Genomic DNA, 15,019 nt, shown 5'->3' with positions numbered 1-15,019 from the left:
TGTTGCAGTTGTATACAGCACTAGTGAGGCCACACCTGGAGTATTGTGTGCAGCTTTGGCCTCCTCACCTAAGGAAGGATATGGTGGCCATAGAGGGTGTGCAACAAAGGCTCACCAGATTAAACTTAGGGACACAAGGATTGTCCAATGAGGAAAGAAAGAGGAGACTGGGTCTGTATTCTTTAGTGTTTAGAAGAATGAGAGGTGACCTCATTGAAGTGTACAAAATTCTTACAGGGCTCAACAGGGTAAATGCAGGATGGATGTTTCCCCTAGTTGGAGGGTCTAGAGATAGGAGATACAGTCTCAGAATTAGAGGCAGGCCATTTAGGACTGAGACGAGGAGGAATTTCTTCATTCAGAGGGTGGTAAATCTTTGGAATTCTCTGCACCAGAGGGCTGTGGTGGTTCGGTAATTGAGTATGTTTAAAGCAGAGGTTGATAGATTTCTAGATACCAATGACATCAAGAGCTATGGGGAGAATATGGGAAGGTGGCATTGAGGTGGAGGATCAGCCATGACCTAGTTAAATGACGGAATGAATAGCCTACTTCTGCTCCAATGTTTCTCTGTTTGTAACCAGGGCTTTGCATAGTGTCATGAGTGTTGAACTTTGCAAGATGATAATGTTTTCAAATATCTCTTTAACTCAAAGTAAAACAGATAGTTCTGAAAGGTGGAGTGGTGAATTCCTGCCAAAGACCTCAGTTTGGAGAAATTACCATGTGATTTCAGGTTTCCATAGGAATGGGAGTTGATAAGGGAGAGAAACCCAAACGGAAACCCATTGAGGTGTCGAGTTAAAGTTTATAGCTTCTCTCAACGTAGCTCAAAGAACAAAGGAAAAGTTGCTGCTGTGAAGTAGGGAGACAAGAATTGGAATTCTCCCAGGAACAGATCTGCTCTATTCTGCAGGAAATAATGTGAGCAGAAGTAAAACTTTCTATGGGAAAAACAGTTTAACCAGAGCCAGCTAAACCATTTAAAGAGGTCAGATACAGGAACCTCTGGAAGTCTGGATTGTCCGTATTATCATGACCTGAGGGAGAGGGGAAATTCATCGAGGTATGCCTTGGTGGTGATAATTGAATCTGGAAAACTCAGGCAGAGAGGAACAATTGTTGAAGGACACTGGACATTTCGACCATTTCGGTGTGCAAGGGGCATAATTTAATGAAAATGCACAAGCCATTCAAAAGTCCATTGACTTTGGCGGGACAGGGCTAGAAAATCCTGGCCTTTATTGAATGCCTTTTGGAAGTCCATATACATAAGATCCATAGGCATTCCCCCATCCACCACTTTATTCACCTCTTCACACACCCAATCAGGCTTGTTGGGAAAGACCTGCCCTGTAGAAACCCATGCAGTTCTCCTTAATCAGCTAGAGAATTTTGCAAGATTATAGTTAGGGCACCTGCAATGTTCACAATTTCTTCCTTTAAAACCTTCTTATGGAAACCATCCTGTACCTGGGCACTTGTTACTTTTAATGCCATTATTTTCTTCATTTCTGTTTTTTGCTTGCATTCATTTTGGTGAGTATCGGCTCCTGACTGAAGAGGCTAGATTTGATGGGCTGGATTTTACGTATTCCCTGCCCTCCACCTCCAACCCACCTCCCATCCCCAACCCATCCACCCCCTGCCACTGAAAGAAAAGTTGGTCGAGAGCCCATGACTCAGAATACGGCTGCCCCACAGCGATGTTATGCTGGGAGCAGCCTTCATTGATTCAGAGTGGGACTTGCGCCTCCATCTGGGGTAAAGCCCTGTGCTAGACATCTGCCAGCCAACCCGATTGGTTGGCAGCTCTGTAGTCCCAGCAGCACCTGAGTTGAGTAGTGGCCATTGCTGGGGCTACGGGTAGTCCCTGAAGAAGTAGTAGTCATGGAGCCCAGACTTCAGTTATGTCTAGGATTTTGGATGGGCCTGCCAAGCAGACCCCAGTGAGGGGTGGAGGGAGAGCAGGGGGCTGGGTTTGAGAGGATGGAGGGGGTAGGTTAAAGGGGGGGCGCGGTGATGATCTTGGGAGTATACTTCTGTGTCAAATTACATTTTTTCTTAATACTTCCAACTGATAGTCTATCAAAATACCCATGGAGAGATTTGCCCTGCTTACTGGGGACTTTCTCTGTCTCATCTTGTTGAAGTCTGCAGGATCTGAATCTAGAATCTTAGGAGCTGTTTGGTATTTCTTGCTTTCATGCATAATGTTGAACATGATCATATTATGATTGCCATTACATAAATGTTAGGCTTTTAACCTTTACCATGCTGAGCCTAATCACAGTTGACTAATAAATCTCTGCGAAGATGCATGGAAACATTTTGTTCATCAACAGAGCCACGACAACCAGTTTGATATGATTTTTATTCAGTATGTTTGCGTGTGCTCTCAACTGAGCAGGGGATACTATGCATTAATGATCAGGGGATGACTCACTTGGTGCAAGCCTCATTAGCCTCTTTGACTGATATAAATAGAGCTTTGAATAAAGCAAATATTGAGAATCTTGTTAACACAAGTGTACAACTCATGTAGTGGCAGTGACAGTGAGCTGTAAGTTTGTACCCATAGTGAGATGTAAGATGGGTTGTTGGGAGTACCCCTGTAAAAATCTGGGTGATTCATCAAAATGAAGGAGGGAAATCACTCCAGCATGGTCGATGGTGTCTCATTGACCATAAGACCATAAGACATAGGTGCAGAAATTAGGCCATTCGGCCCATCGAGTCTGCTCCGCCATTCAATCATGGCTGATAAGTTTCTCAACCCCATTCTCCTGCCTTCTCCCCGTAACCTTTGATCCCCTTACCAATCAAGAACCTATCTATCTGGTATTAAATACACTCAATGACCTGGCCTCCACAGCCTTCTATGGTAATGAATTCCATAGATTCACCACTCTCTGGCTAAAGAAGTTTCTCCTCATCTCTGTTCTAAAAGGTCTTCCCTTTACTCTGAGACTGTGCTCTCGGGTCCTGGTCTCTCCTACTAATGGAAACATCTTCCCCACGTCCAGTCTATCCAGGCCTTTCAGTATTCTGTAAGTTTCAGTCAGATCCCCCCTCATCCTTCTAAACTCCATCATGTATAGACCCAGAGACCTCAAACGTTCCTCATATGTTAAGCCTTTCATTCCTGGGATCATTCTCATGAACCTCCTCTGGACCGTCTCCAGGGCCAGCACATCCTTCCTGAGATACGGGGCCCAAAATTGCTCACAACATTCTAAATGTGGTCTGACCAGAGCCTTATAAAGCCTCAGCAGCACATCCCTGCTTTTATATTCTAGTCCTCTCGAAATAAATGCCAACATTGCATTTGCCTTCCTAACTACCGACTCAACCTGTAAATTAACCTTAAGAGAATCCTGGACTAGGACTCCCAAGTGCCTTTGCACTCCAGATTTCTCAATTCTTTCCCCATTTAGAAAATAGTCTATGCCTCTATTCTTCCTACCAAAGTGCATGACCTCACACTTCCCCATGTTGTATTCCATTCAACAAAACAATATTGCTGTTGTCCAAGATTGAACAGATTAATGCTAAATAGAATGTTGGCAATCCGGAAATGATACCTATATACAAATATTAGTGAGGATAATTTCAGCCTGGTTGAAATCAGCAATTGGTGACTTTCAGTTGATTTTAACACAAGGCACAAGCTTGTGCCCTAACACATTATTAGCAAGTGAGTTCCTGCATTTTAATTGTCTGTAATTGCCTGTGATTGGATTGTGGCTCATTCATTGTATATATATTTAATTCATGTTGCTGTTACCCCTTTACTGACACAGAGTGGCAGATGCTGGTGGAGAGAGTCGTCACTCACAAAAAAGGGCAAGTGAAACAGGAATGTTTTATGAGCATCAGTGGAGTTCAGCCATTGAATCACAATTTTACAAATAAAATTGAATTATAAAATGAAATTATTGGAGCAACTAAATTAAAGTAAATCACTGAGCTATTACAACCATGTTTTGTGATATGAGCAATTTGGTCAATTCTACATTCATCAGCCGTTTAGCTACAACAGTGATGGATAGGATATCCAATTATTGCATCTGTTATCAATAAGGTGTAGAAACACACTGTGACATCTTTAATGTAAAATAATATTTTCATGTGGCTGACTATGGGGTTTCATTGGATTAGTTTCTGCAATAAATTACTGAGAGTTGAGTCTATCATTTTCCCATTATACAATAACTTGTGACTGTCCAAAATGCATGAAGCACTAATTACCTCATCTTCTATACTGCAAGCTGACGTATTTATTCTGTGTAAGGAAAATTCCAAAATTGCCCAGTTCACTCAGGACACTTTAGACTTTCAGAATTAATTCAGCTTCAGAAGTGAAAATGTAGCAAGTCTGTCAGAAAGAGAGAAAGAAAAGCCTCGCTGTTGTATATTTGATTCAGCTCAGAGCAATGCAGAGATGACAGTAGTTTCTAAGTGCACAATAACTTTGTTTGCAGAGTTTTATATAAAGATGTAAAATATCTACACCATGTTTTAGTTCTCAGCTTCTAGCAGTGTTCCTGTCTCTGTTTACTTATCTCTGAGTCTATACCCCAGCTCAGCCAATCAAGCACAGTAAGCATAGATCGATTACATAATCAAACACAGAGCAATTGAACCATTGAACACTTGCATTTCAGAAATTGTCTCAATTACCTGGATGGATTGCCCACCCTTCATATATCCTACCCAATTTTTGTTCTATTGATTTCAACATAATGACATTCAGACTATTTCTATAACAGGGAGGTGAGCCAATCCTCCAGATTACTGCTCAGGTGTTAAAAACAAAAAAAAAATGTCCGTTGCTCTTTATTGAAAATGGTGGAGTGTTGACACCCAAAATATCAACAGGGTAGAAAATGCTAGAAATACACAACAGGTCTCTCATTGCCTCTATCAGATGTTGGCCAGCCTGGTGTATGGTGTTCCTTTTATTCCGAGTTACAGCATTTTTTTCTTTTTCCCTGTAAAAAAGAACACATTTGAAGAGTGAACTTGCACTTTTTTGCACCTCATCCTGTCCTCACAATGTACCAAAACCTTTCATTTCCAAAAAATTGGCCCACAGTGGATTCAGTGGGCTTCTGGCTCTAGATGCCATGGTTACTGTATCTCTTTTTACTTGGCGCTATTTATAATCACTTCATCAGAGGTCAATGTCTTGCTTTACATATTGAAAGCTTAACTATTGAGATTTTCTTCAAATGTGCAAAATAAACAGAGAAAGCTTTCTTGATCGTCCCTCAATAATGCAACAAGATTAGTAATATGAATAAAAACTTCATATTCTAGACAATGGTGCTTCAATTTCCTAAAAGAGAATTCCATTTATTCCTGTTCTTAAATCTATGGTGAATCTCTGTGGGGTCAAGCAAAGGACAGGATCAGGCTTAAATTCTGATGTTTTCCTAGCTGCTGAAGAAAACTAATTGAAGGCTTAAATAAGTGATGCCTCTCAGAAATAAAAATAGATTTTCTCTTGAAATCAGGTCTTTTGGCGGTATTCTAATTAGATTTTTAAGAAATACAGGTGAAAGCCCTTGTTTAATTAAGTACTTGGAGCACTTATAAAGAGAGACTGCTGGGACGCTGGGTTGGTAGGTAGGGGACCGACATAGATAATGCTGCATTCTGTAAATAGAGCTACCATCTAGCAAGGTATTTGCTTCTAGTTTCATACGTCACCATCTGGTTTGGGATCTATTTATCATTGCTGTCTGGTTTCCATTTCAAAACCCCCACTTACAAATTGAATCTCCAGTCCATAACCTGAGGGCTGACTTTAACACCTTTTTATGTATTTGGGCTTACATGTAGCAGAAGCACATTATAAACTGTTATGGAAGGATAGGCAGCTCATAGCAGATACAAAGGATAAGGGCTTAAATTGTGTAGAGAGGCTGAGGCAGAGTACGCTAAGAGGAGATTTGAAAGAAGTGTTCAACATAATGAGCTGTCTCTATAGAATAAATAAGGAAAAGCTTTTTTCCAGTGGCCAAAGGATCAGGAACCAGATTAGTCAGATTTTAAATGATTGGCAAAAGAAACAGAGGCAACATAAGGAGTAAAAATGAATAGAGTCATTTTGACCTGCTGCCTATAAGGGTGGAAACTAATGAAATGACCATCTCTCTGGGCCAGATTTCATCTTATATAATAAAGATTCTTAAACAAAAACTAATATTACAGTATTAAAGCTATTCAGATGTAAGAGAAGCTCAGTTTCAGCAATCTGATTCTTCTACTAGAAAATTAAATACTGCTGTAAATCCTTCTCTTCCATTTATCCTTTCTTCCCTTTGCTCTCCCTTATTTCTTTGAATTCAACTTCATATTCTCTTTTTTTCTACCTACCCTAACTATAATCTATCAGCCCCTTAGCCTCTTTTCCTTAACTTTTAAACACATTTCTTCCCTTGTTTCCCCTTCCAGTTTCTCACCACCCTCTTTGGAGAGAGAAGCAAAACGAGAAGGAACAGGATGGGGATTAGTTTAAGACTGAATCAAAAGACTTGGGGCAGAATTTTGACCTTGATGGGTGGGCAGGCCCCACTGGCTCAGCGGTGGGCGGGCAGCCAATCACCGCTGCCAAAACGGGCCCTGCCGCCATTTTAAGTGGGCGGGCCAATTAAGGCTCACCCAGTGGGCTGCCTGATGAGAAGTGCTATGTGCTTACTGTGCAGGGGGGGAGGGAGGGATTCCCCAACTGTCAAAGTGCGCTCTTTCACTCACACTGCTCCCTGAGACTAAATGCTGTCTCAGGGAGATCGCTGACAGCGTTTTAAATATGAAAAATAGAAAAATCAAAACATTATTAACATGTCCCCCTCATGTGACAATGTCACACGAGATGGGACATGTTAATAAATATGACTAAAACTTTATTAAACTTTTTAAAAACAGACATGAAACCTCATCCCGCCGGTGGATGAGGTTTCATGTTTTTCCAGAAGCCCGCTGGGGCTCCTGGCCTGCCCACCAGCCTTAAGGTTGGACGGGCAGGGCATTTAATTGTTTTAATTATCCTGTCAATGGCCTCAATTGGCCATTGACAGGTCAGCGGGTGGACAGCTGATCTCGCTGTGCCCCCGCCTTCCTGAACATTTCAATGGGGCGTGATGATGTTGGGGGTTCCTCCCAATGTCATCCCGCATCATTTCCCGTCGGCGAGCGGGCCCCACCCTCAAATCGCTGATGGAAAAATTCAGGCCTTGTTTTTCAAGAAGTCAGAATTCAAGGTTGGTAAACTGATATGGTTGCATCATCAATTTGACCAGAGCTGTCTCTGACACGATAGATTGCAAAAACTGAAAAACTGGAACTCATTCGCAGTAAAGAATGAACTTATATTGATATTGTTCCTTTCACAACCTCATATATCCCAAAGCACTTCACAGTGAATGAAGTACTTTTGAAGTTTAGTCACTGTTGTAATGTAGAAAACGTAGCTGCCACTTTGCACACAGCAAGCTCCCACAAACACAATGTGATAATGATCAAATCCTCTGTTTTTTAAGATGTTGGTTGCAGGATAAATAATGCCCTGGGAGAATTCCTTTGATCTTTTCTGAAGAGTGCCATGGGATGTTTTACATCCACCTGAGAAGGCAGATGGGGCCTTGGTTTAACGTCTGATCTGAAAAACAACACCTCTGGCAATGTGTGAAAGGCGTATCAAGCAGTGTATTCACACTCGTTGGGTATGTCTAGACATATGGCCAGTGAATGAATATTGGTATTTCAGTTGGATGCCATACACACAATCAAAAGTATTCAAATTGGGCAGATCAATGCTCTGCCACTAGGTGTCACTAACACATTTAATAACTACTATATTCCACTATATAAGGGGTGGAATTTTCCCTGCCTACTTGCAGTGGGCATGATAGGTGGCGGGTGTGGACAAGGTGGCACGATCTAGTTCACGACGGTGGGAAGGCAGGTCGCGATCGTCCGCTCAGCCCACCGATAGCGGGCCGCGTTTCCCGCCAACGGTCGGTGGGGAGCTCATTGTAATGCATCAGCATCTCATTAAACGGCCTTCCGCCAGGCTCTGGACCACTGCTGGATTGTCCATCCACGTTGGCGGGAAAGCACGTCGATGTGCCTCACAACGGCACACAGGCGACATGCACTCAGCGGCCTTCACTTTGAGGTGAACGAACAGCACCTTTTTCCACAGCTCGCCAAGGTCGCCTGTTACTCTGCAGGCTTCAGGGGAGCCGGGGAGCCTGGGTGAAGTGCCACCCTGCCTCAGAGGCAACTGCTTTCAGGGGGTTGGTGATCGGGGGCAACTGCTGCCCTGGCATTGGATCCTGCACACAAGCAATTGAGGTGGGTGAGGGCAGTGGCCACACAGTAGGGACACTTGTATAATCTGACCATCCCTCTGCAACAGAGACAGTTCAGGAGCAGCGAGAGAGATGTGATTGGGGTCGGGCTCCTAGCCTGCACGTCCATGCAAGCAATGCGGAGGCAACAATGTGCCACCAAACCCTCAAGACCTTACCCCACCCCCATCACCACCCCAACACAGACTGCGAGTTCTGCAACCACTTTCCTGGACCACGCAGCAGTTGGACTGCACACGTTGTACAATCTCCTCTCCAACGCTGGCCATGGAGCAGTCACTGCTGGAGACGCTCACAGCCCCTTGCAATCTCAGCATCCCGGTTTGGACCAGTGTCCCCCATGTCGCAGGTTGACAGGGCAGCCATGCAGCGCATTCATTCCTGGCCATCCGAGGGGTGGCCAGAACTTCCCGGGAATCATTAAGGGGCAGTCACACAGGGCCAGGAAAGGATGCTAAGTACATCCATGCTAACCATGTCTCTCTCTCTCTCTCTATCTTTCAGGCTGTAGGAGGACCACGTCAGGATCATGCGTCCTGGTGACCTAGCTGAATGCCTAATGGCCTAGAGAGGCCATAGAAAACGAAAGAGAGAGAGAGCGACTGAGGCTCCTGGTTGCGCAAAGGCAGGAGCAGCAACCTGGGGAAGAAGGGGCAGCTGGGGCCCCCACACACACTGCCCAGGAGCGACAGTGAGCCATGGCTGGTTGGCACCTAGTGACACCCAGGGTCTATAGGCACCTCCTGTCATTCTTGCAGGTGACCGAGAACCTGTGTCACTGAAGACTGCACATGTCTAAGGAACTGGTCGCTCACATCTGCCACTTACTGCAGGATTTGGCGCCATGGGGACGTGGAGGGCATCCAGTGCCAGTGGCTTTGAAAGTGACCGTGGTGCTCAATTTCTTCCCCAGTGGATCCTTTCAGGGCTCCACAGGTGACGCTCTGTGGGATATCACAAGCCTCCACCCACAAATGCATCTATGAGGTCACAGACGCCAACAGCTTGAGGGCAACACAACTTTGTGCATTTTTCCCAGGACAGCCAGGATGCAAAGGCCTTTGCATTTTCCCAGATCTCGGGATTCCCACAGGTGCAGTGTGCAATCGACTGCACTCATGTGGCGCTCAAGTCTCCATCACTACACATGGTAGTCTACAACGACCATGGGGGTTTCCACTCACAGAATGTGCAGCTGGTATGCAACCACCGGAAACACATTCTGCAGATGTGCACACAGCTTCCAGGGACCGTGCATGATGTCTACATCCTCAGTTGCTCGCAGATCCCTGCAGTCTTCCAGGGTCCACAGAGGTTGCAAGGTTGCCTCCTTGGGGACAAGGGTTACTCACAGAGGTGATGACACCTGTGCGGTGGCCTCAGACTGCAGCAGAGCGACGCTATAATGAGGCTCATGCTGCAGCTCGCAACTTGGTGGAGCAGACCATCGGGATGATAAAGATGAGGTTCTGGTGCCTTGGCCGGTCTGGTGGAGACCGGTAATATAGTCCACTGAGGGTGTCACGCATCATCATCTGCTGTGCCCTTTTACAACCTGGTGCTGCAATAGGGGGAGGAGCTTGCTGAGGAGCAGAGGGAGGAACTGGAGGTCTCCTCAGATGAGGAGAACGGCAGTGAGGATGAGGGTGAGGAGGTCCTTGGTGCTAACGATGATGGGAATGAGGTCCTCGCACTGGTCAGATGAGGCAGGTGCACTCGGGAGGCCCTCGTAGCTGCCAGATTTGAGGAGGATGATGATGACATGCAGTGAGGTGACCCCATAGATCCTCACATCGTAGTTGTGAATGTTTGACTCCAAGTGGCTTATGGCAGCACCAAAAGCCTCTGTGATAATATTCCTGTCATGTAGACACAGTGGAGGCCCTAATAGTCACCTGATCGCAAGAGGATGATGACAACATGCAGTGGCTCCACGAATTTTCACATAGCCTCTGTGAATGTCTGACTCCTGTCTGGCCAAGGGCAGCTTGCTTGTGCTCCATGATCAGGGCCATCGTATAGAGACGCAGCCATAGAACTTTAGATGCATCTGATGCTGTGTCCATCTTCACCACCTAAGCCCTTCAGGAGCTGGTGCACAGCATCAATGGTCTCAGACGCTAGTGCGATGGGGGCCAGCCCCACCTTAAATGTCCTCAGAGCAGAGAGAATGAGAGAACTCTGTGGCCCTGCCCACTACATTCTGGCAGCAATGACCAGCACCGCCGAGGTGCAGGCATCAGTAATGTTTCCAGGGAATGTGAGGCTGGACCATCACTCTGAACAGAAGGCTTCACAAAGCACAGGGGAGAGGCCCTGGACTGAGACACCTGCCTTTATTTTGTGCAGAAAAGTTTCACATCTGAGTGACAAGAAAACGGCTCATCAGAACAAAAAGCAATAGGCAGAGGGACATTCTTAGGAGTTTCTTGACAAACAGTAAGTACAAGTGATCAACACCCGTGCCCAGGCTGTGCAACTAATTCTCCTTAATCGCTCTAACCCAGCCTCTATGTCTTGGTGCACCCTGGACATACGCAGCAGAAGTGGAGGCAGCCGGCTGACTGTGTCTGTGATGACATTGGCGGGCGTCCTCTGAAAGGCTGAGAATTGGAAGGCCCCAGCCTGTTTTTGGGGTCCTGTTCTTTGGTAGTGGCACCCTTCTCGGCCTGTAGAGCTGGCGCTGGAGCTGCAGGGGTAACAGAAAGAGGGGATCCGGATGAGCTGGACACTCCTGGAGTCGTCTCTGGGCAGATGACCCTGTGGTGTACACCTGCTCATCCTCCTCCCTGTGGGTGCCTGAGGGCCCCTAGCTGACGCCTTAAGGAGAAGGGGTAGCTGGAATGGGACCGTGCTGCCCGGCACCCCTCTCGCGTACACACTGTTGGAGACCAACTATGGCATCAGCGATGGAGTTAAGCTCGCACAGCAGTGCAGGAGCGATGTCCTGGACAAAGGTCTCCATGGTGGCCACCATCTTGCCAGTGTTGACCTCGGTGCATTGGCATGCTGGCGCTACCATCTCAGCCTGAAGACGGACGAATTCCTCCATCGTGCAATCTGAGGAGTGCAGCGGACATCCCTTCCTGATGTTCCCGAGCTTGCCTTTGCAGCCCCAGCAACTGTGACATGACCGAGTCCAGAGGCTCATCATCCGACTCAGACTGAACAGATTCCTGGCCTCCAGCAGCCCTCCGAATGCTGGGGACCTGGGAAGTCCCTGCCTCCACCTGCTGTGGATCAGACTGTGCGCTGTGCTCACCAGTAGGTGATCCCGTGCCTATCCTAAAGTGAGGTCCCACTGAGGCACGTGTCTCTGCACTGGTGGAGGGTGTGGGCGAGTGCTGCGATGGAACATTGAGGAGGGTGCCTCCAAATTCCTCTTTAGCAATTTCTTCGGGGTTTGATTGGAGGCCCTGGGTCATGAACTCCGTCGGCTGTCTCCCAGATGTGCCTGCGAAAGCAAGGAGAGATAATTAGTGCATGGCAGTGGCCTGTGAAACAGGACACATCACTCACAGCATGGTCGTCTGATGGATGTTGCAAAGCTGGATCCTCACTTGGTGGAGCAGCACCGATCTCACCGTCAGCACAGGAACGGTCCAGATCCTCGCCGGCTGGCTGGATGGCTCTGTTTTAAAAGTCCGTGAGGACCTTGATTTCTGGCATTCTGCCCCTGGTCTGCATCCTCTCTCTCTTATTGTGCGCCAGCTTGTCCTGCATGAATAGAGATGGAGAGAGTGTAAGCAGGATGCCTGCAAGGCCAGATGATAAGTATGCCTGGCCTGTGTGGGTGGTGAGTGGTCCCATTGACGGGATGAGGACAATGACAGTGAGTGTGAGAGAGAGAATGGTGATGTCCCTTGAACTGGCAGTGAGTGAGGGCCCTGTGAGTGTGTGATGGGTTTGTGAGTGTGTGAGTTGAGAGTGATAAGAAGAGTGACTTACCCTGGCGGAACGGAGGAGATCATTCATCCTCTTGTTGCACTGGGTGGCTGTCCTCTTCTGAAGGGTGTTGGCGCTGACCACTGCTGCCACCGCCTCCCAAGCCAGGTTGGTCATGTTTTTGCCCATCCTGCATCCAGAGCGGGGGTACAGGGTACAGGAGGGCCTCTATAGCATCCTGCAGTCGCTCAAGGGTACTGTCATTAACCAGGGTTGGGGGGGGTGGCGGGGAGTGGGTGGTGTGCGGTTCTGGTGGTGGTTGTGGGGGGTGGGTGGTGGCTACGGTTATTTTTCCTTTGCTGGTCATGTCTCCCAGGCAACGTTGGTGAGCTGGTAGCAATGAGCGCTGTGCTGGCAGCTGCCTTTTAAACATGGTGCAGGTGAGATGATGGCGGGAAGGCGAATGAGAGCTCGACTGCCACGGAAAGGGTGTCTTTCCCAGGAATACATAAATAATGAGGCGGGTTTGGGACAATACAGCGTGGAAGTCCACCATGACAGCCAATGGGTTTTACCAGCGCTCTACCACAATTAGTGCAAATCTGGGAAAACCTTCATAACTCTGCCAACTTTTTTATCCTAACTCCCTCCCTAACAGCACTGCGGGTGTACCTCCATCACATGGTCTGCAGCAATTCAACAAGGCAGCTCACCACCACCTTCTCAAGGGCAATAAGGATTGGCCTAACCAGCGACGTCCATATCCTGTGAAAGAATAAAAAGAAAATGTTGACAATATGAACCCTTCCCAGTAAATTGGAAGTGAGAATTTGCACAGACTTTCAAGATTCATAAAACTAAAACTTATCAATAGCAAGGTCGAACCTCTAACATGCACAATCTAACTTGTTTGTTTTATGGCTTGAACCTGTTTTAATAACAAGCTAATTATAACCTTGAAACACAATATTTGGTGCTGTTTACGCAAGGTTGGGTGCAGCATGAATCATCCAAGAATTCTGTGATTGCACTGCCATTAAAAAAGTAACACATTTCATTCTATCCTGTAGTTAGACTTACTATATAACTACTGTAGTTACTGGAGATACACAGAGACAGCCATATGCAGTGAAGCAGAGCAGCATAAATTCTATATAACAGCTGCAGAACTGTTGGGTAAATAAAGCCATTGTCTTATGTTTAACACCACAAACTCTGTTCCCTAGTTATTGACTCCATCTTTCCCTATCAATCGCCTGAGGTTGAACCAGACTGTTCATAACCTCGGTATCACATTCGACTTTGAGATGAGCTCCCAACCACATATCTAAGACTGTCCATTTCCAGCTTCATAACATCACCTAATTCCATCCCTGCTGCTGCTGAAACGTTCATCAATGCCTTTGTTATCTCTACCCTTGACTATTTCAACACAGCTGGCTGACCTCTCACCATCCAACTCTATGAAGCTAAGCTCCTCCAAGGGCCTGCATCCTAACCCACAACAAGTCCAGTTCACCCCTTTACTCACTGGCTTGCTTTCACTCCTGTCTGGCAATGCCTCAATTTAAAAATTCTCATAATTGCTCCATGCCTTCCTCCTCCCTATCTGTAATCTCCTCTAGCCCTACAACCCTTCGAGACATCTGTACTCCTCTAATCCTAGCTTCTTGCCCACCCCTGATTTTAATTGTTCCATGATTGATGGCTATATCTTCAGCTGCCAAGGCCCAAGTTTTGAACTTCCCTCCCTAAACTCTGGTAAAGTTTTTGTTAGGCCACAGCTAGAGTATTGCATCCAATTCTGATCACCACATTGTAGGAAGGATTTGAGGGTCCTTGAGAGGGTGAGGGGGGAGGTTTAGCAGCATGGTTCCAGGGGTGAGAGGACTTTAGCTACAAGGTTATGTTGGGGTTGTTCTCTGTGGAAAAAAGGAGATTGAGAGCAGAATAGCTAGAGTTGCACAAGGTGATGACAGGTTTGGATAAGGTAGACAAAGAAAAGCTGTTCCCATTTGTCACTAAGCAGAAAACAAAGTAATTGTGGCCAGATCTCCAACTTGGCCGTCAGCATTAGAAATCCAATGTTTGCAGCTTAAAATGTTCTTTTCATCTTCTCTTGTTTTTCCCAGCTTTCACTTTATCATAGTTAGTGCACTCCCTGTTCCGAAATGATGGTTCCTCCGCCCTCCCTAAGCTTGAACTCAAATCCTTGAGCCAACTTGAACCAAATCTTGGTTGCCTGTGTTGTGCTGTCTTTGATGAATGGACCACAGGAGACTCAGGTACAGGTTACGATCGTTTATTCGAGCAATTGCAAGGAGAGCACCATCTCAGTGCAGCTTGAGACAGTATTCTGCTAAAGTACAAGTGTTCATCATATTTATACATTATTGATCACGTTCAAGAACAGTTTCCAGATTTCGATCTCGTCAACATATAGATTTACATTAAACAGACAAGCCTCTGGTACAATGGTACATGCATCATTTGACCCGGCCTTCACGCAGACAGAGACCTGCCTTCCTATCTAAGCTGGGACCATCTGCCCTTCCCCTATCTGTTGAAGAGCACACTTAATCTATGCTATTGCCATCCTCTGACTCCAGTCTAACTCCCAAACCTCCCAATCTATCATATTTACATTCTTCTTCATCCAATATGGCCTTGCTGATGCTCTCAAGCCCTGAGAATGTGCAATGTTCAGCCTTCTCTCTGTCCCAGCCTGAACTTTAAATGTTAGCTACTTAGCA

The sequence above is a fragment of the Carcharodon carcharias genome, chromosome 22, assembly GCF_017639515.1.
Source record: "Carcharodon carcharias isolate sCarCar2 chromosome 22, sCarCar2.pri, whole genome shotgun sequence".
NCBI classification, from domain to species: Eukaryota; Metazoa; Chordata; class Chondrichthyes; order Lamniformes; family Lamnidae; genus Carcharodon; species Carcharodon carcharias.
Note: the sequence above shows the minus strand (reverse complement) of the source record.